The sequence below is a fragment of the Neopelma chrysocephalum genome, unplaced genomic scaffold (genome assembly GCF_003984885.1).
Source record: "Neopelma chrysocephalum unplaced genomic scaffold, ASM398488v2 Primary Assembly neopelma1_22b, whole genome shotgun sequence".
NCBI lineage: Eukaryota > Metazoa > Chordata > Aves > Passeriformes > Pipridae > Neopelma > Neopelma chrysocephalum.
The window spans coordinates 15519948-15545854 of record NW_020897690.1 but is presented as its reverse complement, the minus strand read 5'-3'; the positions used below and the strand labels follow the sequence as shown (position 1 = coordinate 15545854).

The 25907-nt window shown below is 43.1% G+C and overlaps 1 protein-coding gene across 1 annotated transcript in view; it reads right to left on the bottom strand.

Annotated features, from left to right (window-relative positions):
• Nucleotides 1-22455, bottom strand: part of GRB10 (growth factor receptor bound protein 10) — a 144552-nt gene extending 122097 nt beyond the window's left edge. The window contains exon 1 of the mRNA XM_027680571.1: nt 22325-22455. The gene's annotated coding sequence lies outside the window, so the exon portion shown is untranslated. The remainder of the gene's footprint in view (nt 1-22324) is intronic.
• Nucleotides 22456-25907: the final 3452 nt, after the last annotated feature.

Here is a 25907-nt window from a genome sequence, read left to right as displayed (position 1 = left end):
GACTTTGTTCTGCCAAGTGTACTCAAAGATGTTAACTTGGTGTCCCAGTAACTTGAGACCAGGCAACGCAGAGGAGGGACACAAGTTCAGAAATGAAACACCAGGATGTACTGATGCTGTACCAGGCACACCCAATAACCTATGGCAAGAGCCCCAGAAGTCAGGGTAGTGAAGATCAATTTCATGTTTATGGTTACCTTCAAACAAACGCCTAGACTAATTTGGGGCACAAGACTTAATCCAAAGACCAGCCTAGAATGGCACCTGCTACCGGCTCTAATGCAAAATACAGGAAATCAAGTTTTCCCACCCCTCACCTCAAAAACTCACCTTAGCTGCAAACATCTTCTAGGTTTCTTGACAGAAAGAAAAGGTAAGGACTGTTTTGGTTTTAGTTCCTTAAGAGATACTATGTTTGTTCATTAAAAGAAGTCAAAATAAATAAGCCAACCAGACACCATATATACTAAACACTTGCTGACAGATTATTTTTAAGAGCAGCATAAAAGACTGTAGTAAGTTGCACAACAGAAAGCATTTAGTCAAGATTTCTAGAGGAAAACATCAAACTACCAAGCTATTAATTATTGTACTTACCGTGTCATGCATAAAGTGATTTGGACATAGCATGGAAGATGGTAAGTTATATCAGTTTTTAGAAATGAGTTCAAGGTAAATCCAGTGAACTGAAACATCAGGAAGTGACTTCTTTTCTGAAAGAACCAGTTAAAACTAGATAACATGGACTTGAATAATAAATAAGATGGCATGAGGAAGAGTCAGTAACTCTTTGCAGAAATTATGACTCAAACCTACCCACGGTTTATGATACTGTATGAACAAGACACATGTGGACATTATCTCTAGGCTGGGGACACCTCAAAGGACCAGAGCTGCTGTAGTTTGCAGGAGTAGTTCCCCCTTAACACCCAGCTGAAGGATAAGAATTAAACGGAGGAAAACAGAGCCTTTTTTTCCATACAAGGAGTCTCCAGAATGACTGGCCATTCTTTTCAACATATCCATAAGCTCTCTGAAATGTGACACAAAATTTGCCAGCAATATGATGAGTTCAGTCAGAGTTGGAGCTTCATGCAAAGCACAGCAGAATGATCTCATGATCGCAGGCAAATGGATAGCCAAAAAGGCAACCCTAATTTCCACAAACTCAAGCCAATGTACAAGAAGAAAAATAACCCTGCCTGTGTGTACCACTGAAGTTTTAAGTGTCAGGAGTCTTAAGTCTTGTTTGAAATATCACCTTAGAGGGAAGGCGGGGGGGAGCAGACAATATCTCACAAGGAAATATAGTAATACAGTATTAAGAATCCAGGAACTGTCACAAGCAAAGCAGAATCATGACAAGTCATTAAACCCAGGACACACCCACTTCTTGAAAACCGTGGGCTGTTATGACACTAAAAGGGTAAAATAGAATTAAAAAGAGTACAGAGAACAGGAATTCCTAAAGCAGAAACGAACAGTCCTGGATTATTTGGCACAGAGAAGAAGAGAGATATCTGAGGGAGAAGAAGGCAAACATTGAGTGGAGAGGAAACATGCAAATCTTTTCGATGGGGTGACTGGACTTTGATCAATGTGTTAAAATAATAACAGTTTAGGCTAAACACTGGAGAAAGCTTTTTAAGGGACAGTACCTATAGTAATGGGTGTGTATGCTCTAGAGAACCAGAGTACAGTTCACCATGAAGCAGAAGGGTCTAAAAGCAGAGAAAAGCTCCTTGCAGGCTTCCTACCTAAGAAACTGCAATTCAAATTAATTTTTTTTAAATTAATATTCCTGGCTGTGAACTGTGGGCTCTATACATTAACCTAATGGGGATGGTGAAGGAGAGCTGGAGGGACAGCTACATCACTGAGGTGCAGAAGTACCACCTCAGCACTGCCACACTGCATCCTCCAAAAACACTGCATCAATCTAACAGATTTGCACCTTTAACAATTTGGCACAGAACTAGAAACTACAGTTGCTAGGCATCCTCCACGTAACATTTACTTTTAACAGCAAGTCCTGCAGGCTGCTGCAGTATGAAGAAGGTAGAACACACGTAGCCCATGAGTTGACAAGCACATGCCTAAATTCTGGCTCTCTACAACACAAAACATGATCCACTTTGCCAAGGTGCCTCTCCCACTATTTCCATGGGAACTTACTATATCCACGATACACTACATTTTAACACTGAATACAAAAGATGCTGTTTTCATAATGGGCATCTAGGAAAACTCTTCCTTGGCATTTCAGGTCAGGACAAGAGCAAATCGAAACCTAAGGTTTTAAAGAACACGAAGCTTCCTGCATAATAAAGGAAACCTGATTATGTCCTCCCAAAAATCACAACATAAGCTCAACACCATACTGAAAGCTGTAAGAGACCACAGCTGAACAAAGCCTTGAACACTTCTCATAAGCTTTTTATTTTTAAAAAAATGAAAAGCTACTTTCAAAACAGCACAAGAGTCACAACACCAAAAAGATTCTGGCTTTTTCATGTTCTCAGAATAGCATGCTAGAAAGACGTGTACAAAAATAGAAGTTTTAGGTGCATTTTGCTTTCATCTCGAGCATCAGCACAAGTCTATCCAATGAAGCATTTGCGTAAGGCTCCATAAAGCATTCCCTCATCAAAAACCCCGCTCTGATCAGTGGCATAAAACTGAGATCAGATGCAGCCAATCACTTGAAAGCCCTCCCAGACCAGAGGATTTGGATGCTGGAGCAGGCTTGCACCTTCCCCATCACCCCCCACACGCTGCACACGAAGAAATTCAGATTCCTCTAACTTGCTTCACTGTAATCCAAGCGTTTTAATAGAAGGTGGCAGCCAGCAGCATCACCAAAAATAAAATCATCAGAGGGAAACTACTGACATGTAAAGTAATATTTTGTTTCAGGAGGTTAAACACGCAGGTTATTTTCACTGTACTTCTTGACATGGAAATCAAGCAGCAGCAGCAAATTTTGAGAACCATACTCCCTTCTCCTTCATCCCCAGCAGGCAAAGCAGGGGAAGTCTCCAAACCAGCCCCTCTGCTCCTTGACTGCCCAGATTCACCCTCGCTGCCCTTCTGTGGGGCAGGACAAAGCTCACTCACTGCGTCATGGAGAGCACCACTCCTCATCTCCTGCTCCCTGCCTTCTAGGAATTTCCCAAGCGAACACTGGAGGATTAGGAGATGTAATGCTATTAAACACTGCAATATCAAAATCTGAACTAAAGCACATAAAGTCTGCCTTAAGAGGAGGGGGGGTTTTGTTGATTTTTTTTTTTAACCTCTGGAAAAGCATCTAAGGAACACAGGGAGGAAGCAATGTCAAAACTGGCAACTCTGCAAGCAAAACAGACAAGTTTACATGCGCATTGCAGCGTGCCTGCTACTTCAGATTACTGATTGCAGAGCAACAAGTTATTCTCTCCCTAATTGGGTCCCAGTCTAAAATAGTCCTGTTATTTTTAGTACAGTACTTAAGTATCTGAACTGTGCCCTGTACTGCCAAAGCTGGCATGCATCCCTGGCCATACCAGAAATTCCAATATTAAACAAGAACACACACGCCACATATCCAGGCCGACGTTTGTTCTTCTGCCTTGTCTTTAGTGGGTGACTTTAAAGACTTTAAACATTAACAGCCAGCCAAAAATGGCACAGGCTTATATGCTAATTCTGCATTTAAAGCCTCTCTACCAGCTACTGTGCAATAAGACAACCCAGCAAGGAAAGACAGAGGGTTGTGATACCACTGATTAGTTAGAGACAGTCAGTTTGCTTTTAGGGCACAGATAGAAAATGGGAATGGGATTATTTCACCTCCATTTTGCCTGTTATGAGTCCATACAAGTTCTGGGGCACTGGAGGAGAGGATAAATCCAAAATGCACTGTAACTCACCCCTATTCTGTCCCCTTCCACACTGCATGTACACTATGGATTAAATTTAAACTAGTCAAGAAACAAAAGGCCTGTGTTAAATATGTTTACACACACACACACACAGAAGGAGCATTATGTAAGCTCTGTCTCACAAACAATATGCTTCTTCTGCAGAAGAAATGAGATGATCAAAGCAAGACTTGTGCATGTTTCCAAGTCAGTCTTCCCACCTTCCATCACAGGGGTGACAACCGTCCTGCAGCATGCTAATTCTGGAGTGCAGGGAGCAGAACAAAATCAAAAAAACCATAGGCTGCTCCAACAAAGCCTACCTTGTCACCATGAGCTGACTGCCTTGTGCTTCCACTGTAATCTCATTTTTGTTAGACCAGGAAGAATAAGTTCCCAGGAGGAATTTATTCTGTCCTTTTACCAAGTACTTTGCAGCAAGGAAGTCAACTCCATGAAAGAGCTTTAAAGACAAGATCCTAACCTGAAAGATGGCTGCCAGCCAACAAAAATTTGTTAGTCTCTATTACCACTAGACCATCTGTTCTTGAAACTGTATGTTCCTTTTCAGAAGGGTTCTTATTTTGTGAACAGCATTATCATTGTTCTCTCTCTTCGCTCTATCAACAGCCCCTTATCCAACGCACTTCTAGATCTGGTGGTGACACAGGACTAAACCTCTGGTTTATCATGTCATTATCTAGTCAATTTGAGTTCATCAGTATATTTCAGTACTTTCTATTTTCAATTATTATAATCTCAGACAGCAGCAGAAGCAACATATATAAAACCATTCATGGTTTCTGAATTACGGCTGAGTTGATCGGGGCACCAACTAAATGATGTTCTCAAACCCAAGTCTGACAAAAACAGCTGAGGTAAAAATTCAGCCTTTTGGCATTTGCCCATTAACCATTTCAGTGCATTGATTCGAGATGAAACAACTTGCTTTGTATTTGAAGAGAGCTTTCTGCCACTGACTGTTCTTTCTCATCTCCGGTTTTTAATTGGCTTCCCAGTTAATCCTCAGACCCAAGATGTTTAAGTTTTGCTGTTGCCTATATATGACAAAAAGCAAGCAACAGTTAGTTCTTCTGTCTCGCTAGCTAAAGAGGTCAAGCAAAGTCCATTCATCTGCACTCCACTAAAAGAGCAATAGCCTGCAGACAATTATTGCAGTACCAAAATAAGTGAAAGTGAAACAAGAGACATCAAAAATTCATTCTGTAATTCCACAGCAATAAAATAATGATTAAGGGAAAGGTCAGTCCACTCATCGCTTTCTGAAGAAAGTTGCAGGTAACAAGACCAAAACAAAAAACCCAACTATTACTAGTGATGATAGGACAGAGGAGAGAAAAGAAATTAGGTTAATCAACTTTCAAATTAGCCGATTTTCATGAAATTCAGTCATGAATTGAATAGTTTGAATTTTTCTTAAAGCTTCAAATCATTAGCGGTTATTTTTGAAAGTTCATAGTGGATTGACAAGGTAGCAGAGGCTACAGAATGGCAAACAGTGATATCCTAAAGAAGTGGGAGGAGAAAGGAGTGGAAAGAAAAACCTGAAGAATGATATTTGTTGCCTAATTTGCACATGGATTGCCATTAACCCATCTGCTAGCATCAGGAAGAAAATAAAAGATTGACTTCAACAAAAATTGGTTTTTCATGCATAAGCCATGTCAAACCAACTCAATATCCTAGTATGTCAGAATAATGTATTTTAGGAACACAGAAGCAGTAGACACAATCTTGACATTAGCAAAACCACATCAAAAAATTCAAACTGCATTCTCATGAAAAGATAGGAAAACTTTGTCATACTGTTATCAATGCAAACAGTCATCTTATGGCAAATTTAAAAGTGACTGGGTAACTGCACTGACGTACATTACATTTTTGACATTTGTTTGGAATGTCAAAAAAAATTGAAATACTAACAAAATAGCCTGACATACTGAATAACCTCTGCAGAGATCTGCCCTGGTCCCACACTGTTCTAACGCTAATGATCTAGATAATGAAGGAGAAAATGACACTCATTAAACTTGGGGAAGCTGCTAACTTGAAGCTGCCAGCTTGGTGGAAGACTTAATTCAAAGCAAGTTTGAGAAACTGGAAAATCCTTTGTTGAGAAAGAGGCAAATACCACACAGGAATGTACAGAAGAACATATGTGAGAATCATGAAGCAACAGTTCTGTTCTACTTGTGGCTGATAAAGCTTCCAGCACAAAGCTGTACCCAGTCTACAGCAAATTTCAGAAAAGATCAACTGGAAAGAATCCAAGTAAAAGCAATAGGAACATCACAGAATTAGAAAAACATGACATCTGGGAGGAAAAAAAAAAAAAACAAAGGAGAATTAACTGGAGCTCAGCCAAAAGAAGCAAAAGTAAGGGTCATGATGAAATCTTCTAAATCTATGAAAGCCTGCTGCAAAGAAAGAGAAAATAATCTGTTCTCTGTGCCCACCACTTTCAGAAGAAGAAACAGAAAAGTTTAAAAAGCAAATATTTAGGAAAACATTTCTGGGTGGAGTGGTAGGGAGGGTGTGGAGTGAGGGCACAGAGAAAAGAGAAGCACCAAATCAAAAATTGCTAAAAGGGGGAAAAAAAACAGTGAGTCAATAGAGTACACAGATTTTCCCCCAATCACTTTCACCAAGCTCCCATCAAAAACTGTATACTCCAAAAACAGCTATACTCCAGCTTTGACTGGAGTTGACTAGTTGACCTCTGTAAAGTCTCCTCTCCAGATCTAGGGCTGTGCTACAAGAGAAACAGTCTTAACAGATGCATTGTCTCCTCTCTTTCTTCAAAGGACAATACTCAAAATGAGAATACCAATGAGTTGCTTACCAACTGTAACCTTCTGTGCCAAAATGTCTTAAAAAAAACCCCACCAAATAAACAACTTAAAACCTTAGGTGTTAAAATACCCATCTACTTGCTTCTGTTGATACAAGAATCCAGTTATGTCCTAACACTACAAACAAACCGGTACCTGACAAAAGACAGGCACATTGCAAATGCCTTCAATGCTAGAAATTTTGCTCTCTAGTCTCATTCTGGGGGACAAATAGCAGGAACACCACTTTGACTATAATGTCTTGAGTATTTTTAAATGCTTAGCCACAATCAGGAAGCCGTGGATCAAGATCTTCTGGTTTCACTGCCTGTCAGGTTTTCGAAGGGTACATGCTATAGAGAAATTTCTTCTTCCACAAGACCATGGAAGATGATAATCTATACATGGCCATCTCAGTACAATTAACTGGAGTCAGTACTGTAAAGCACAATCTCATCATTCTGCAGCTTGGCATTAACACTTACTCAGCAGCAAGCATCTCTAGAAGTATGGATGGGGCGGGGCAGGGGGGGAACCTGGGGAAAAACCCAACAAAACTTCAATCCCTTCAATTTTTTTTACCTCGTGGACTGTGAGCATTGAGCTATAGCCACCAGCGTATTCCAAACTGCATTTGCATTTGTTCTCACTATGCAAAACCTATGGGATTATCTATAGGAAATGAACTCTGATTAGAAATAACTGCAAGCACTATCATCTTATCCAGCCAATAAGATGCAGTCCCTCACCCCGCAGTTTGTCTCCACCATTTGCATCAATGGAAGTAGCTAGGGACAGACGCTTCACAAACCTCCCAAATCCAATACTCCTGGGTACAAGACTTATTTTAGCCTTTAACCATCCAACTGGAAGATATTTAAGCATGCCACAGAGGCTTAAGGGAGGCTTTGAAATTTCATTTGCTTTATATTGTGCAGTGTCAAAAAGACAGTCATTTGTCATATTTTCTTGAGTATCCCTGAGTGAGATGCTGATGCAGAGATAAATATTTATAAGGCTAGTTAATGCAGGTTCCCTTAAATCTGACTAGATCTAACTCCTTCTTGTTTTAAGAAGCAGGAATTATATGTAAATATCACAGCAAATGAGGATATAAGAGTTAAGATCAGGTTTTTGCGCATGGGAGGGACTTGCTGTGGATTTACAGGATTAGCACCAGTGCCCATCCCTCCCTATCAGGAATGACCCTCTGCTTTCCACTTTGCATCTTTACAACTGCAGATACTGGGATCTTGGAGCATGAGGCTGCCAGCCCACAAAGGCAAAGCACCAGTTGCTCCTGAAGAGTGACAGGGCTGGGACATAAAAGAAAGGAAAATAAATTGGTTTTAAAAAGTAAAATCAACAGGTATAGGCATTTGAAGTCAAGAAAGGTGAACAGGCATTGCCATTTCATGGAGTTACGCTGTACCACTGTTTGCATTCAGAGCAGAAATGTTTTTACTCAGGTGCCTCACCATGTGGTTATCCCTGGAATCCTTGTCTGTCTGAACGGCCACCAGACCACAGGACATGGCACATAAACATCTACTCAAAATTGACACTTATGGTCTAGAGCAGGACTGAAGTCAGGCAAAGTTTTAGATGCAGATTAGCTACCTGTATCACAAGTGGGATGTTTACTATGCATTGTGGTATAAATACTTGTTCTCTCTCAATTTTTTCTTGTTCTTAACACTTCCTTCACCTTTGGTGAGACAATCATCATCTCTGAGAATTTAACTTCCATGAGCTGGGACATTGGAAGCAAACACAGAGTGATACAACCATCACACAGGAAAACACCAAAAACTATACAGCCACCAAAAACTGCAGGCTTTTCTCATACAGATGCCTGACAGTAGCTCCAAGAAAGTGTTAGTATTACTCGGAAAAGATAATCATATCAGTAATCACTTTCAGAGCCATGATTTAGCCATGCTTTGAGCTAAGACATTCCTATCACATCATTTTCACCTGAGGAGGGTGGGGATGCAGCCTGCTTTGCCTTTTCACACTAGAAAGACATATATGACTATGGAAATCAATTTGATTCCTTCACCTCTCACACTGCTGACAAGTGGGGTGCACTGGCGGGGGGAAAAAAAACGCAAAAGATCAAGTTGATGAAAAAGTTGAGCTGTCTCAATACTGCCCTTCTTTGTGCCTTCTCAGTTCTCACTATGTCTCCTAAACTCTCTTCTTTAAAGCATCTTCCCCTCTCCCCTCCCACTGCTACAAAACACACATATGAGCAGAGAGGTCACTTGGAAACTGTCAATCAAATCTTCAAAACTGGATTGGAATGGTTTTCTTTTACAGTATGGATCTCAATAAAGAAAACAAACAAACATTTTTAGTTGGCGTTCATTTACATTCTTTGTTCAATTTTAGATCTTTAGTCTGTATTCAGTATTTCTTCCCTAATAATGGAATGACTAAATTCTTTCTTACAGGATGGAAAAGGGCAGAAGACTTTGCAGTGTTCCCTGGTGGAAGATGACACAGTAATTCAAAGCTTTATAGGTTAGGTCAGCTTTAGGATACAGCTATGTTGGACTGCTCTGCTTTGGTTTATACAATCCTGTTACTTCTTCATTGACCAGACAAACCTTTAGGAAGATTACTGTCATACTACAAAATCATCTTCAATGATAAAATAACACATTTGCAATCCAGGCTGCACTGAAAGCAACAAGGTTGTAAAATAAAAGTGTCAGAAAGTCATTATGATTCATTTAAGCTACCAAGAATGTGTTTAATTTTAAACTGCTAATGAATTTCAGACACAGCATCTCAGGTAAAAGCCACTTTTAATACAATCCTTTGAGTCCATTGGTTTTCTAGGGACGTCATTTGACATGGCTAAGGTGTCAGGTACCATGAGTTACCCTGTTAGAGCAGTACTTTTAGAAGGATCCCAGAAGACCGTAGGAAGACTTAACCTGAAGCTCTCTCCTCCAAGCCCCTCAGCTCCACACACAGCCACAGCCCTGCTAAGGTTCCACACTACCACCCAGCAGCCCCCCCGCTCCAGCCCAGCTTGGAACAATGTCTCCTATTGCATATTCCAACACGAACTAGCCCTTCATATACCAGATTGCTGAAAGGTTTCATCCTAAGGTCCCAGAAATACCAAAGAAGTGTTGGATTTAGCATGCATTGAACTGCAGAGGAGATACACCACTCTCAGACATCATAAAGGGGGTGTATAATGTAGTATAATCAGAGTACACTAAACTAATTAATTTCAATTGAAGCCATCCTGATAATGCCCTAAGCCTGACCTGCAGAAGGACATTTGCCGCCCTGACCACGAGAAGCAACACATTCTTCCCTTCATCTTTCCCCCTCATCTCCCCACAGCACATAAACAGTCAGCTTTATGTATGGATCATAAGACCTTTACCAACCTTCAGTATATTGCTAAACTATGTCAGTGCTCAACAAGAAACCTTCAATATCCATAAGGTACTCCAGAAAAGTATGGTTTTACAATCCTATTTTGCATAGACGTCACCCATCCTTGAGAGAGAAATGGGGTATTTGGGTGTCTGGGAGGGGAGAAAGCATGGCCACAGGGCTGCTGGGAACAGAACGTGATATTGCAGGTAGGTAGCCCTGGCTGCAGGGCAGGAGGAGGAGCAGAGAAAGACACTTTGGGAAACTCTGGGCTTTCAACCCAGTAAGCCAGGATTTCAAAGAGTTCACACACAAAGGACACACTTCCTTGCTTGGCTTTACAGAGTTACAACTCCAGAATTAGAGGATACTGGCAGGAAGAGGTGTCTGAGACCGGCTACTGGATGAAAGCATCATTGCCCACACAATGCAACAATTTATGGTTCTAACATAGGTTTAGGTAAAAATTCACTCTGACCACACAGCTTGAACTGTAGTCAAACATTGACTTTAGACAAGCCACAGCTGCGCATAGGAAAAAAGGTTCAGTCCCAAGACACTTAAAAAAAAATAAATAAAGCAATTGATTTTAAAAACTATCCATCCCATGAATGCTTCTCTGGCTGGATGAATCTTCTCTGAATCACTGCCAAAGTCAGTACAGATATGACATGGCTGAAGGCAAGCATACAAGTTGGCCAGATATCCTGAGAAGAGGAAGAAACTTGGTATTTGTATACAACCACATTAGAAGTAATTTTATGGGCACAGTTTGTCATTCATTACTTCCTTCACCTCAACAGCCCCAAACCCTACAGCTATGCAAACCAACCAAAGCCTTATGAGTAGCATTTGTTATAAAACCCGAACTTCATTCAACAGTTGTATAGAGCGCTCAAAGTAAAACACAGAGTATGGGGAGGACATGTAACACACATTTTGTCACTCTCCAAATGACCTTGCAAAAGATAGAAACTGTTTTCAGATGGAGGCAAGTCCCTGTAATGAAGGCTGAGAAAAGATCTCTTCCTCCATCCATCCAGGAGTCCATCTATAATAGAGTTGGTACCCAGCCAGAAAGACTGAGCCAGTCATTTAACTCAGCCATTTTTGTGCTAAAATTATGGAAACAGCTATTCAGATATGTTTCTAAAGAGAAACCCCAGTCCCTGCTGTGCAATCCAGAACCCAAGAACCCAAACCCTAGATCTTCCCAAACTCTGTTTGGTAAAATGAAGAAAATACATTACATGTCACCTTGCCCTCAAAATTATTCCACATTTACCACAGTCAAGAATAATAACTGAAATTACTGAACTTACTTTGGTTTTCAGTCTGTGGGGTGGTTGGGGTTTTTTTCAGGCTAAAGCATACTAGCTTTAGCAAGGCTGAGAAATTTGCACTCTAAGGCAGCCCCTAAAGGGTCCCAGGAGTTCACGGGCAAGATCTGCCCCACAGCCACTAAGACCATTTCCTAGTAGGCACAAGAGATGTCACCTCTAATGCTTTTCTTTGACTTTGGTTACAGAAACCCCTCTTGGTCAGAGCAGGGTGGCTGAACCAGTTTACAGGTAGCTGTGGGATCCTGAGACTGGAAACATGAGCCATTCCAGGAAAAAACACATTTCAGCTGGTAACTGGTCTGAAACAAGTATGTTTTACCACTACATTTCAGAGCAAGTCAACCCAGTCTCTGGTGTTTGAACAGCTATTACTCTTGATATTTTTCATAATATGAATAATGATGGATTTATTACCAGTTAGTTCCTCAGTTGTTCTGTTTTATGATGATCATATAAGATACAGCTAAACATACCTTACAGAATCTTCTGAAACTCAAGGTGCTATTTTTACTTTTTTAAAATTTATAAGAGCAATAGTGACATTTTTATTATGGCTGAGTTGCTCAACAAAAAAACTCACCTAGCACTAATGTATTTCATAATCATTTTAAGATAACAACCCAACAATACAGGTCCATTTTATTTTTGAAAAAAAAAGTGGAAATTTAAAGACACAAGTAAAGACAACATCTCAGAACCACAGTTCAAGGCAACACACAGATCAGACACAAGGTTAACCCTCGCACATGGTAGAAAAATTCCCTTCAGCCTTTCAATAGGTAAACCTTGCAAATATAGGCAAGCTCTAGAGACCCTCTGCAAATCCAGGTCTAAGTCATTAGCTTGTTTGCTTACGTAGTTTCATAAGATTTTTTGGAATTCATAGAGAAAAATAACCTTTGTTGGGTTGCCAGAAAAATTAGTAGGCTTCCCTGGCCAAGCTGGCCCAGCAGTTTGCTATCACTGAAAAGAGATGGGACCTATTCTTCTCTTTCCCATTTCTTTTTCTTCCTTTCCCTGTAAGGGCACCTCACCTCATCTGCCTCACAGCATGCTTCCAAGAACTGATTCCATCCTTTAACCCAAAAGAAAACCAGTCCCAGAAAAGGCAAGTACGTGTGACAGTTTTCCTACCTAGTTATGGAGTTAGGCATGCACGCAGGTAGTGAACAACCAAGCTGGCCTGAGGTAAGAGACCCAAATGCTCTAACAAAAACAACATCATCTCTTGGCAGCAGTGAGCGTTTAGCATGGCCCACATCTCTTGAGAAATGATGACCTGCCTCTCTCCCAAGGGAAAAGTTTCTTCACCTCTTCACACTGTAGATTTTTCATTAAAAAAAAAAATTAAAAAAAATTAGCATTTCAACACTCAAAGAGGAAAAAGTGACTTGCATCTCTGATGGCTGCACACATGCTGTCTCCCTGAAACTCTACTGAGCATTGCCAAATTGACCTGAAAGGCAATTTCACATCACCTATAGACATGTCACCTTAGTTAATGTGCATTTTAAATGAGACCCCTGTAAAATAAACCTAGTAAGCAAGAGCTGGACTGTTGGACATGAAGGACCCAAGAACTTCTCAGAGATGAATACAAGCAAAACAAAGTCAGGTTGTTACAGCACAGGACTCCTTCATTCAAGTTTTCAAAATTGTCCATTTTCCAAACACCGTGAGAACCTGCTCCCTGGGAAGAAGAGTTTAACCATTTCCAAGTAAACCAGGACAAATGATACATTTACCAAAATTAGCTAAGAATAAGACTAGCAAGACATCTTGCAATGCTCTTCTCCTTCTGGAGGCTGTATCAGTACTATTTTCCAAAGGACACTGGGGAGGAAGTTATCCTCCAACAACAACTCAACTAGGTGTTGCAAGTGTTATCACACACCTAAACTCATCCTGTCGCGCGCAGCATCATCTGCAACAGCCTTTGCAATGCTCCTCTGACTTTTCGTTTGTTAACAGTATAATACTCCTTTGCTAGCAAGGAACTCCACAGAGATTCTTCCTGACCTTTTTTGGCATCAGCTCTAGAAAAAATAATGCATACCAAACACAAAACAAGTCTGAGTACACACCAGAGACGTCAGTAACCCAAATAGCATTTGCTCTCCACTCCTACAGCTAATCTCATAGTCTCCTTGCTCAATTCTCCTGAAGCCTTTCAGAAAATAAACCCAATGCTTCTTCTAAAACCTTTCAAATGTTAAATGTGTAATGTTATAACAGCCTACCAGTAAAGGATATCAAAAGCATCAGTTTATGAAAATTGGGTATAATCTGTGACATTCTATCCTGATCATTACTAGAGCATTATAATGGGCTATTTTGATTGCTTTCCCCTCACAGGGCTGTCCTGGTGTCAGCTGGGATAGAGTTAATTTTCTTTCTAGTAGCTGGTACACTTCCATGTTTTGGATTTAGGATGAGAACTATGTTAATAACACACTGGTGTTTTGGTTGTTCCTGAGGAGTGCTCACATCAAGTCAAGGACTCTTCAGTTTCTCACCCCACCAGCAAGGAGGCTGGGGGTGCACGAGAGGCTGGGAGGGGACACAGCCAGGACAGCCGACCCAAAATGGCCAAAGGGATATTGCATACTATATGGTGTCATGCTGAACAAAAAACTGCGGAGATTTGGCTGAGGGCCAGTGGCCCCTGCTTGGGACTGGCTGGGCATCAGTCAGCAGGTGGTGAGCCTCTACATTGTTCATCACTTGTTTGGAGTCTTTTTTAGTTATTATTATTTTACCTTCCTTTTCTGTTCTATTGCACTGTGTATCTCAACCCAGGAGTTTTACCTTCTTTCCAATTCTCTTCCCCATCCCACTGGGGGAAGCGAGTGAACTGTGTCTGCCTGACAGGTTAAACCACAAGGGCCTTCGTTATAATCATCATTTAAAAAGTAAAGCTAGGTGTGCAATAGCCAGGGAGGAGGGGGAAAGAAATCTAACAAAACAAACAAAACCCCAACAATGAACCAACCAACTGATCAGGAAAAAACCACTACCACCAAAACCACTTTTGGCCTCAACTTTTTGGACTTCAGAATTCCTGGAATTAAATATTTCGTAACAAAACAGGAGATGACAATGTTACAGCTAGTTAGCTTTTTCATGAACTGTTTAAAATGCACGCATTCTCCATCTAGAGTGTAGATGCTGGTGGCAAATCTCCCTCTAGCCTAAGATTTAGAAGCAAGTAGTACTTTGTCCTCACAATTATGCTGCACAGATATGTTTCTCTTGGAAATTGTTTACTACATCTCTTGCTGTGACTATGTACAGTAACTGGAACATCATAGTTAGAGCTGGACAGGAAAAAGAAAAGCAAATTGACCCACCAAGAAAGCATCTGACAGCACTTGAGCCATTGTTCTGCACATATCAAGGCTTGAATTCTGACATAATCCCCTGACATCTTGGATGATGTCAGCACAAGCAGCTATTAGAATGAAGAATGATCACCCACAAGACATTAATTCAGGAAGAATCAATGGCCTTGCAATACATATTCCTCCCTTAACATCTCATAAATGGACTTCAATATATTTGAGCCAGAAGGGAAAGCAGGCCTTTTAAGAAAGCTTGTGATATTTTTGTCTTGTGCCAAAGCCTTCTGAATTTTTAGCTTTTCCAGCTCCTTGAAGTTTAATTCCACACTTGTGCTTCAATATAATAAAAGCTCCTCGTTCCTTTCCAAGGATGCTCAGAGCTTTAACAGTACACTAAGCAAGACCAACCCACAGATTTTACCTTCCCCCAGTCGTTCTCACCCCCTCTCTCAATTCCCATTTAAGGAGAGAAAACATTCTCCTATCTGAATCCATACCTAGTAGTTTGGCAGAGATGAACATCATGGAAAAGAAGGAAAGAAGAAAGGGAGGTGGAAAAAAAAGAAAAAAGTCTCTTCCCTATTTTTATTTCAGATTTGAAAACTTCTGCTCTAATACTTTCTAATATACAACTATCTTGTGCTATCATCCTCCATTCAAATCAATTATCTGGGAAAATTCTTCTAGCAGATTTTTCTCTAGAAAATGATCCAAATCCTTGCTGCCAGTTAGTTTTGACATCTAAAGCACTTTATGAACATATGAATCATGCATAGACACAGAGTCCAGTTGCAACTTCCCGATCAAAAATATGTTTAAGTGTCAAATCAGAATTACAGAACCACAGCTTGTTCATTAAGAGGAACATCTACAGTGAAAGATTTGGGTGATATTTTACAGATTCCTTTCCTCATGGTTTCAAAACTTAAATTGCACCTGAAGATGACCTAGAAATAAAGTTAATCAAAGGAAAAAAATAACTTCTGAAAACTTACTCTATGTTACAAACCAACAATATGAGCTGCAGCCACTTGATCAAGCCATCAGAAAGGCAGAATTTAGATCCTGGGCATTGAAAGAAGTTTCTAAGTGTTCATCAGGTGCTAATCTCCACCATGAAAAGAATCTACAGACTAAGAGATTCTCCCTCCTTATTGATTTTCTCACCAGGGATGCATAATGGAAGAATGATATTGGTCTCATGAAGTATTATCCACCCTTACTTATCTGCACCCTTCAGCAGCCACAGGCTCAGCTTCAATGCAGACGGCTCAGTTTCTCCGATTTCTCTGTTGACACAAATTCTGCAGCAGTAAGTGTGAAGAGAGCACAAGGACCACCACACTCCGAAGTTTACTGTGTGAACAAACGTAGAAATCCCCACTGCTGCTCAGCAGGAGAGCTCCTTCCCACTGGGCTATAGGTTTATTCCAACAGGATGGCATGGCATTTCCTCTATGGTTTGCCTGCCAGGAAAGTAATTTCCTATTTTTGTCCTGTTGTGAGCTAGTAGAAGCTGGCATTGATGGAGGCTGGGAAGAATCAGAGGCTGGTTTGCTAGCGGTTTAACCAAACATGTGTTTACAATCACCCCATTCATCATGCCCTGTCTATGCAAAACTGTCTTTTTTTGGAATTTCCCCATGTTCCTTGGGTTTGGCTTCCAAAAAAGTTGAAACAGGCTTACTAAGAAATACATTGTTTGAATATCATGGCTAGAGCAACAGAACTGTTGCTCAGTTGAAACAGTAATGATTACAATGGTTAACATTGTAATCATTAATGAAACTGTTGCACATTAAGATCAACATGGCTGCTCAACTTGTTGCTGTTGGCCTAAGGATGATAGCTCAACAGCAGGAAGGTAAGATAATGGGAAAACCTCTTGCAGTCTTCTCCTGGTGTGCAACAAAAGAATACAACAGAAATAGGACAGTGTTTCTTTCTCAGATGCTCTCCAGCTTCTGCCCACAAGAAGAGCATGCAGAGATGGTCATGGTGTTCCCAGTAAGTTCATCTAGGGCACTTATCACCTCTGTATCCAAGGATTATGACAATCACCATAAGGTCAAAGCTCTTTTCAGAAACCTACTGCACAGTATAATTAAGACTTGCAACTCCCCTCACCCCCTCCCCAGTTCTCACTTCAGGGAAGAATAAACAGAGTTTGTCCCATCTTCATGTGGCAAAGGGAGAATTTCTCTCTGCTGATCCTTTCTCCAAGAAGGGGTCAAATTATTCTAGCAAAGATGTCTTATCCCATCATACCTGAACCAATATAATCTCAAAGACAGCAGTCTTCAAAGCTGCAAAGAGTTCCAAAAGAGACATTTCACTTCTCTCAGTATCAACAAGGTAGACTTTCATGTCATATGCCTAGATTATGCAAGTTTTAGTCTAGCAATTTACAACTTTGGTACAACCTGTAATTTTACTTCATATCACACATCAGAGAACTATGCATTTTTCTCTCTGTTTTACTCTCCCCAAAGTTGATACCCAGGGATACAATTGACTTACCAAAGGGTTCTGAAAGGCTTCAGCAAGAAAAAGGTCCCTACTCTGCTAAAGAGATCATCCACTTTAAAATAACTGATCTTCACTTGCTGTAGCCATTCAGGAGTGGTAATCAGCATTCCCCATGGGTTAACTAATTGGGATACAATTAGCAGGTTTCATTAAAAGCTCTCTTGACTTGTAAATAAGCATTGGTGTTGGGCTTTGAAGAACCCACATTATTCATCCTGACTATATTTTTGTTCAATCCACACCTGAGTCTCTGCTCTTTGCCTACAAAGGTTGTTTGCCAGTAAAAATCCAAGCAGCCATATAGCTGCCACCACCTTCTAATGGAAGATGACTCACCCAGTGCTCAAAACCTCATGGTTCCATGACTGACTCCTCACCATTAGACAGAAATTCCTGGCCTTTTCTGATATAGAGACCAGAAAAGACAGAACTGTTCACAAGGGCACTACTCTAAAGTAGGGCATGAACTTGCCTTCAGTTCTGACAACCATGTCCATCTGCTCAGCATGAACTGATCCATCTGCAACTTATGAAAGACCCTAGGAAAGCAAAGAGGGAGCTAAGTTTTCAGGCAATGGGTGCACATTAGTGTGAATGTGAAGATCTCTTTAAACAGTTTCAGGATAACCTGTCACTGATGATGACTCACTTCATGAATCCTTCGATATTCAGGGTTCTTATGCACATTTTAAGTCCAAAAGCTGCTAGAAACTATAAACCCCACTGCTTTCAGATGAATGTACCTGTATGAAAAATGCAGTGCCTATCTGTCTCTCTTATATCAGGTACCCGCTGAAGAGACAGTATCCACAGGAATAAAGCATATAAGCAAAGGGACTGTAAAATATATCCAACCAAACCTTATAGTCAGGCTATTCTGGTTGTTTAATCACTGAAGAGATTAACAGTCTGTTTGCAGACAGAATGCCTCATACCGATCAACAGTTTTCTTTAATGCTGCACTCATAGTGGAATCTGGCTTCCTAGGACATTACTCTCTACATCCACAATGCAACAGAGGAGCCATACTGAGTTTAAGTGGGAAATGCTGTCCAAAAAGATCATCCAATTCAACAGATGGCATAAGAATAGGAAAGACCTGGCACGGGACTAGTTCAGAAGCACACAGCTCAACATGTATAAAGAAAAGTCAATGAGGTGACATCTGTTTACTTCATAATATCATGTTTCACAACAACCACTGGTTTGGGAGAAAAAGTGGTAGGAAACAAGACTACTTTGCCACATCCAAGTTTAGACTGAAAAGTGTTCTCCTGACCAGCAGGTAAACCTGTAAATAAAGTTCAATGCTAACAAAAGGACACCTTGGCAACCTCATTCCTTGCAATTCTTAAAAAGACTGGGGGGTTTCAACTTTTTGGTAAAGGATCACCATTCCTAGATTTCCCTGGATGAAGAGTCACAACTGGTATATTTTGGACATGGCCAGGAGCAGGTCCAGTTTCCAGGAAAAACAATCCAAACTTCTTAGCCTGCTTTCATACAGGAGGCTTATGCAATCACGCTGTAGCCAAGCCAATTGGCAAGCTGCATGCAAGCCTGACAGAGGCAGAGGTCTCAAGAGTTATATTCCTTGTTTGTGAAAACAGTGGGCCAGGTGGGCAAATGTAAGAAACGCTACACTGTGAACTGGCATCAATACTCTCATAATTGAGATAAATCCAAAGAAAAGCAGGCTTCCTTAGTCTTAGTTTGGACAAAAATGTTGGTTTTAAGTGAAGAAAAGCTTTTCTCTTGACCCCATTAATAAAGTTCACCCAGAGGTTTAGAGTAAAAAAGCCAGCAGAAAATAGTAAGGGTTTTGCACCACAGTGTTTGCTGCAACCAGTGAAATTTTTACTCGAGCAAATACTTAAGTGCATCCTAAAAATGTCTACCACTGGACATCAAAAGGTAACCCCTTCATCTACTCCCCCACTCCCAATTTCAGTGGTCTGAAGAAGCACCTAAGTGCATTTCCCACACACAGATACACACTTCCTGAGACAGAGCTCAACTGGTCTAAGCAAAAGTTTTATCCAGAAATCTAGCCTCATTTAGCACCATCACCTCTACAACCAGATATAGAGAGGCATGGCAAAAGGGAGGAGAGGAGTAACAACACGGTCCCACCTAGTGTGACACTACCCGGGAGCCCCTCGGCTTGCCTGCTGCCACCGCTACGCACGCCCAGGGAAGCTGATGGTGCCTCACAGTCTAGATGGACATCTGTTCGTTCGGGGCTGTCAGAAAACAAATTCCCAGCGCAACACTCCCGTACTGCTGGCAGAAGCAGCGCATGACCCAGCTATGCCTCTCCTCTGCCAGCTGGGAACTCCCTGCCTTGGAAGGATACCTTCGCCAGAAAGATCCAGATACTTTTTTGCCCATTTACACCCCAAGCACAGACGAGAACATGACCAAAAACTTCTAAAAAACCCTTGTGACAATTCTTGCTGGAGTCATTTAAGTGCTCACAAGACAGAGGGTTGCAAAAATTTGATTTATTCACAGAGTGCATAGTATACACTTTAGCAGAACTGAAATGCAGAGATCCATTTTGCATTTAGGCAGCACTTTTGGACTACCTAATAAAAAACACAGGAATATGCTACTGAAATCCAGGTGTGGCTGTATCTGAGGATGAAAGCCAATTCACACAGTGCTCAGGGAGGGGACAGTTTGATTAACAAAACCAAGGAAAACCATGGAAGTACCACAAGATCTTTAATATGTAGCCAGGACAAACAAGACCTACTTTAAGAACAAATAAAGTCCAAGTGAAGAAAATAAATCAGACTATAACATGGTAAAATGATCACTGGAGGCAAGCGTCAGGGTCTGCTGCTCTGTCAGTTTACTGTTTGCAGTAAGGCTACCAAACAGTACTCTTCAGGCTTTGCTGTTTGCTCTACATTGTGCTGAATTTTAAAGAGTTTGGTTTTGGAGGAAAAAAAACCCAAGCAGCCTTGATATTAACATACACCCATACAAAGATAGCCAGAGGAATACAGCTCTGGAACAGCTCTCCTTCTTACGCTGCACTGAGAGGTTAAGCCCTGAAGGAAGACCAACACGGCAATGGCAAGTGCATCCTGCTTACCTTCTGCACCCTGCTTCAGTTCCAAAATGATCATGAAGCACAGGTAAAGCTCCTATTTAAAGTTTCAAGCATATTTCCTTTTTCTGTGTGAGTTTTCTAATCTCCATGCATTTGTGGTAGGGTTTTTTAACCTGTCCTCATAACTCACTCCTTTTAAATCTAGGATTAGCCTTGTTGCCCTTCTCCATACCTTTTCTAGAGCTTTAAGCACAACTACTAGTCTCTAAATACAGGAATAGATGGAGTTGGACTGTTAATGCATCCTTGCAACCTTTATGAGGCACAATGAGAACAATTTCAACTGTCCCTTAGAAGCGTAACTTGAGGTGGTAGATACTCACATCCCTCCTATCCTGCTTGCTCTTGCTTTCCCCCAAACCCAAATTCATTTTGCTTTACTGAAGGGAAAAGCAAACCACATTCTTCGGGTCTGTTTTAGAAAACCTGATCAATGCTGCTTTGACATACCAGCAACACATGTTCCCATTTCAACAAATGGGAACATTTCAGGCAGACCACCACTTCAGATGGAGTGGGGTTCCTGGCTGCTGAATCAGCACTTTCCATCCTGCTGGCAATACAGAGTTATGCGACGCTTCAAAGGAAAGCGGGGGAAAAGGGGGGAAAGGATGGGAGGGGGCCCTGGCACTTAAGCAACAGAAGCGGGCAAGAGGATTGAGCAGGAGTTCATCTGCCAAACCAATTAACTGCAAACTGTTCTTATAACGATGCCACAGTTTCAGCCCCAGCTTGCAGTACCACAGTTATACAATGAGAGAGCCATGCGTGCACGGCTCTCCCCGGCGCGGAGCTGGGGCAGGAGCAGCCCCGCACTTCCCGCTATTGCGGGGCTCCTGGGCTAGGGCGGAGCTCCGGGCAGGGCCGGGGTTCTGTGGCGGGCAGGGCCGCTCTCCCGCAGGCACACGGCCGCCCAGAGCGGTCGCACATCCCCGCCGCGGATGAGCAGTGAGGTGGCAGCACTCCGGGATGGCATTTCTGCGAACTGCCCATCCGCCAGCACTCCCGCAAACCCCGAACGGAGAGGGGGAAACACCGGGGAGTTTCGGTGGCGGCAGCAGCACCGCCAACAGTTGGCGGGGCAGGACCTCACTCTCCTCCAGTGCGGGGCGACGGAACAGCTCGGCTCCCGGCACCGCCGGGGCGAGGCGCGCAGCAGGCGAGCAAACAAAACGCGGCAAGAAAGCCCCAAACCGGGGGAAAGGGCCGCTCCCCAGAGCCCCGCGGCAGCCGGCCGTCCCCCGTCAGGGCCCGGGGATGGCGGGCAGTGGGCGGGGGGCGCTCCCCGCGAGTACGGGGGGTGTGGGGGGGCGGCTCGCCGGCGGCCCCAGGAAAAGGAAGTTTGCTCTCCTCCTCCTCCCACCGGCCTCCGCCACCGAGGAGCCGGCGAGTCCTCACCCACCCCGGCCCGACCCCCCCCATCCCCCGCTGCGGCTCCCCAGGGGCAGCCGCTGCCCCCCTGCGCGCCCCGCACCGCCCTCCGGCCCCTTACCTGCTGGGCGGGCGGCCGGCACCGACCCTGCCGGGCGCCGCGCACCCGCCGAGCCCGGGGCGGGCGCGGGGGGTCAGGGGAAGGAAGGGTCGTGTGAGGCGGCGGGGACGGGAGCGCGGGCGGGGAGGGGGGATCCTCCGAGCGGCGGGGTGTAGTGGGACACGGGCGGGGGAGGGCAAGCTCTCGGAGCCACGCGCCTCAAGAACAACAGTAACAAAAGAAAAAAAAATTACAATTTTAGAAAAAAATAAAATTAAAAATAAAACAAAAAAGAATTGCAATTAAACAAATCGGGAGGGGGGAAAAAAAAGAAAAAAAAAAGAAAAAAGAAGAAAAACACACCCAAAGCGGACAGGGACGTTCGCGCCTCCGCAAGGCGTCCCCAGGCTGCGGGAAGAGGTCTGCGGAGAAAACTTCTGCCTGCCCGCTGCCACCGCCGATCCCGGTGCTAACGGCGCCCCACCGCCGCCGCGCTCTCGCCTCGCGCCCAGCTGACTCCCGGTGCCGCCCCGCCCCATTCCCGCCCTGCTCCCGCCCCGCTCCCGCCCCCGCTGCACGCAGCCGCAGCCCCGGTCCGCGCCCCGCCGAGGGCAGGAGGCGGCCGGGAGCGGCGACGGCGGGCGGTGCGGGGATGGCGTCCCCCCCCCCCCCGCCACTCTCCGCCGTTCCACTGCGAACGGGGCTGGGGGCGGCAGGTCACGGGACCGTGGCGGTTCTCCTGCCCTCCAACAAAAGCTCACCCTCAGGTAGCATCGGCTCGTGCTTTTGTTGGGAAGGGCTATTTTTTCTTTAAAATAAAACTAACAGAGCATCTGCAAATGCAAGGCATTTGTGCGTATTTTTCTTTACCCTTACCGGCCCCGTTCTCACATTTTTCCCAGAAAAAACTGCGCAGGGAAGGTGCCCCAGCTCCCCTTTCAGACAGTGTGGAGCAGGCGCCCGGCGTGTGCCAACAGTGTGGGGGTCTGCTCGGAGTTTCTCTATACCGCAAAGCGCCCTGGATCCTCAGGCTGCTACCAGCACTCCTACAGACTACTGCTGCAAACTTCTGTGTACTGTGACTTTTGGTATTTCACCCCGGTAGCTCCAAGCCATCCCATTTTGCAAGTAGCGTGCAACTCGGACTGCGGTTAAAGCTCTTTCAAGAGAAGCGAAGCTGCTCGCTTCCGGAAGAGCTACTGTTTTAAAGCGTATAGACATCTAACACGAGCCGTCACGCTCTGGGAGGAGAGGAATATTCTCTCCGCCAGAGGCAAAAACACCTCTCATAAGAAAGTGGTCAGCCCTATAAAAGGAAATCGAACCTAAGGAGAAGTGGGAGAAATCTATGGGCTTTTCTTCCTAAGACAGATGCATGTACACTAATGGGAGCATTGTGGCTGAGTGCCCGAGCTGAATATATTTTGAAATGTAACATGATACCTTCTTTGCTCTTGCTGTTTCTTCCTCCATGGCTCTTCTTTACTGAATTTAAAGAAATGCTTTTCTTATCAACCTGCCCTCCCGGTCCCTGTGTTTGCAGCCCTGCTCTGGTCTTGCTCTGCTCTCACCACTCACCCTCCCTGTTCAACTCCTCAAATAATCTCTCCAGTTTCCTTGTGTGTGTCACCTCAGCCTCTTGGATGCACGTGCCATTCTCCTGCCTACTCAGTGCTCATCCTCCTCATGTCACCAGTCCCCTGACCTCTCCTGGGAACCGCATTTCCCTCGGCCATCTTCACTTGATGCAGTGCTGAGCATTGCTCTTCAGCCTGTCAGCACCACTACTGCCTAGCCTGGCCTGGCCTGGACTATCGGGAGCTTGCTCCGCATGCTGTCTCTTCTCAACCTCACTCTCAACCCTCTCTTCCCACTGCTGGGCTGGTCTGCCCTGACTTTCTGTGAGCCATCATTCACCCTGATCTTGCATTTTGTGGGTCCAGCCTCGGAGTGCTGGTGCCTCACCAAGGGAGAAGCTGTCTCCTATCCAGGTTACTATCTAGTGGAAAGGTGAATGCAGGCGGTATCAGATTTCTGCCAGAGATTACTCCAGAGGAGGCACCTACTACCTGCCAGATCCCAGGTGGAAGGACCAGCATGGCTGGCAGCACAGCCCCACATGCTCACATGAGAAGCTTTCTGCACATTTAGGTCAACCAGCCCAGGTTGGGAGGGAACTCCAAAGATCTGGTCCAACCTGGTCCAACTTTTCATGGGAAAGGGAGCCAAGATGACATTGTCTGTCACACTGTCCAATCGCATCTTGAAAGCCTCCAGTGATGGGGACTCCACCCCCTACCTGGGGATGATTTTCCAATGGGTGATTGTTCTAACTGTAAAAAATTTCCTTTTTTACAGTGAATCCAAATCAAGATGAAACCTCTCCTCGTGCAACTTTTACCTGTTGCTGCTTGTCTGCTCCCTGTGTCTCTCTGTGAAGAGAGAATCTCCATCTCTTTTGCAGCCATACATGTACTTGTATGATTTGACTAGGGTTTCTGCAATAGATGTCCAGTTTTTGTTGCTTTCGCAGAACCTGCTGTGGCAGGCAAGGCCAAGGACTTCAAGACATGCCTTTTCTACATCCTGTTTCATGCAATTTGCCCCTGCACATTCCTTAGCTCCGTAATGCATCAGTTATACTTTTTTATCCGTAGTATTTCCACCCTAGAATATCAATTTACAACCCTGTGTTACACTGTGTCCTCAAAAAGTGAAAAATTAAAGGAGAGAAGTTATATAACTGGTCTGGTGCTGCAGAGCCAGCCAGCCATGGGCAGGATTGCATTGCAGAGATTCCCGCCTTCCAAAACATCCCCCTTCTTCCACCAAAGTCCTCTTACCTCAACCTCTAAGGCACTTTGCACTTTCGGGCATTTTTGAATCTCAAAACCAGAGACCACCTTTGTGACTGTGATGCTCTGTATCCAACACTGAAGGGAAACAGGAGGAATAAAGTTCAGGTATTTTTGAAGCATCACGCAGGCAACCACCTGGCTGCCTTTCAGCATGCTCTTCCTTTAAGTGTACTCACTGTTTCACATATAAGACTGCTGATCCATCAGTTAATCATATTGAGTAAGTACCTAAAATTAACTTTTAAATTATTAATGCATGAGAACATATCCGTTTCCCATGTACATTATTTTAAAGGATAACAGTGTGTACACACTGAGTGCCATTAGTGCTACATTTTGAAGACAGTAAATTGACTTGTATGGAAATCAGAAGAGTTGATGGATTCCTCTAAAGATGCCTTTGACAATGATAAAATGTTCAATTGTATTATTATTAAGCATATGTCTGTACTTAAATTTCTTTCTAATACATACAAAAATAAGTGACTGCTCAGGTCTTAATAGTATAATATTTTTCATTTTGTGGTGGGTTAAAAAAAACAGATACACATGAGTATTGAAAATACTCCTCTGAAAAATAAAAACATTAGGAAAGATATGTTTAGTTTCCTAGACTACAGCTGTATCATTCAAGACAAAACTGTACGGTTATAAAATTGTTTATCCAAAATAGCTGTTAACTGGAGAAGTAGCAATGCATCTTTTCTGTGGCAGTGAAGGACATACTTTTCTTTTAACTAACAAATCTCTGGCAACACCCTACAGTATGCTATATCATGAAAATAACAGCCTAAAATGTCAATATTTTTGCTAAGAAAAATAAAAAGTGTCATTTTCTGCAAGAAAAAACACAGAAGAAATAATGTTGGCAATAATGTACTCTTACTATGTAAACATTATTCCTGCCCAAGGACAGTCCAAAAAGTAAAGGCAAACATCAAGCCTTGATGCCTTCAGGACTTTGTGCCCAGGCTAAGTTTGTCCCAGCTCCCTGTTTTCTTCTTTGCAGTGGTTAAGGTTAGGGTTAGAGAAGACAAATTCCCCTGACCCCTGACAGAAGAAGAAGATGGAAGAACTAATGAGACTCG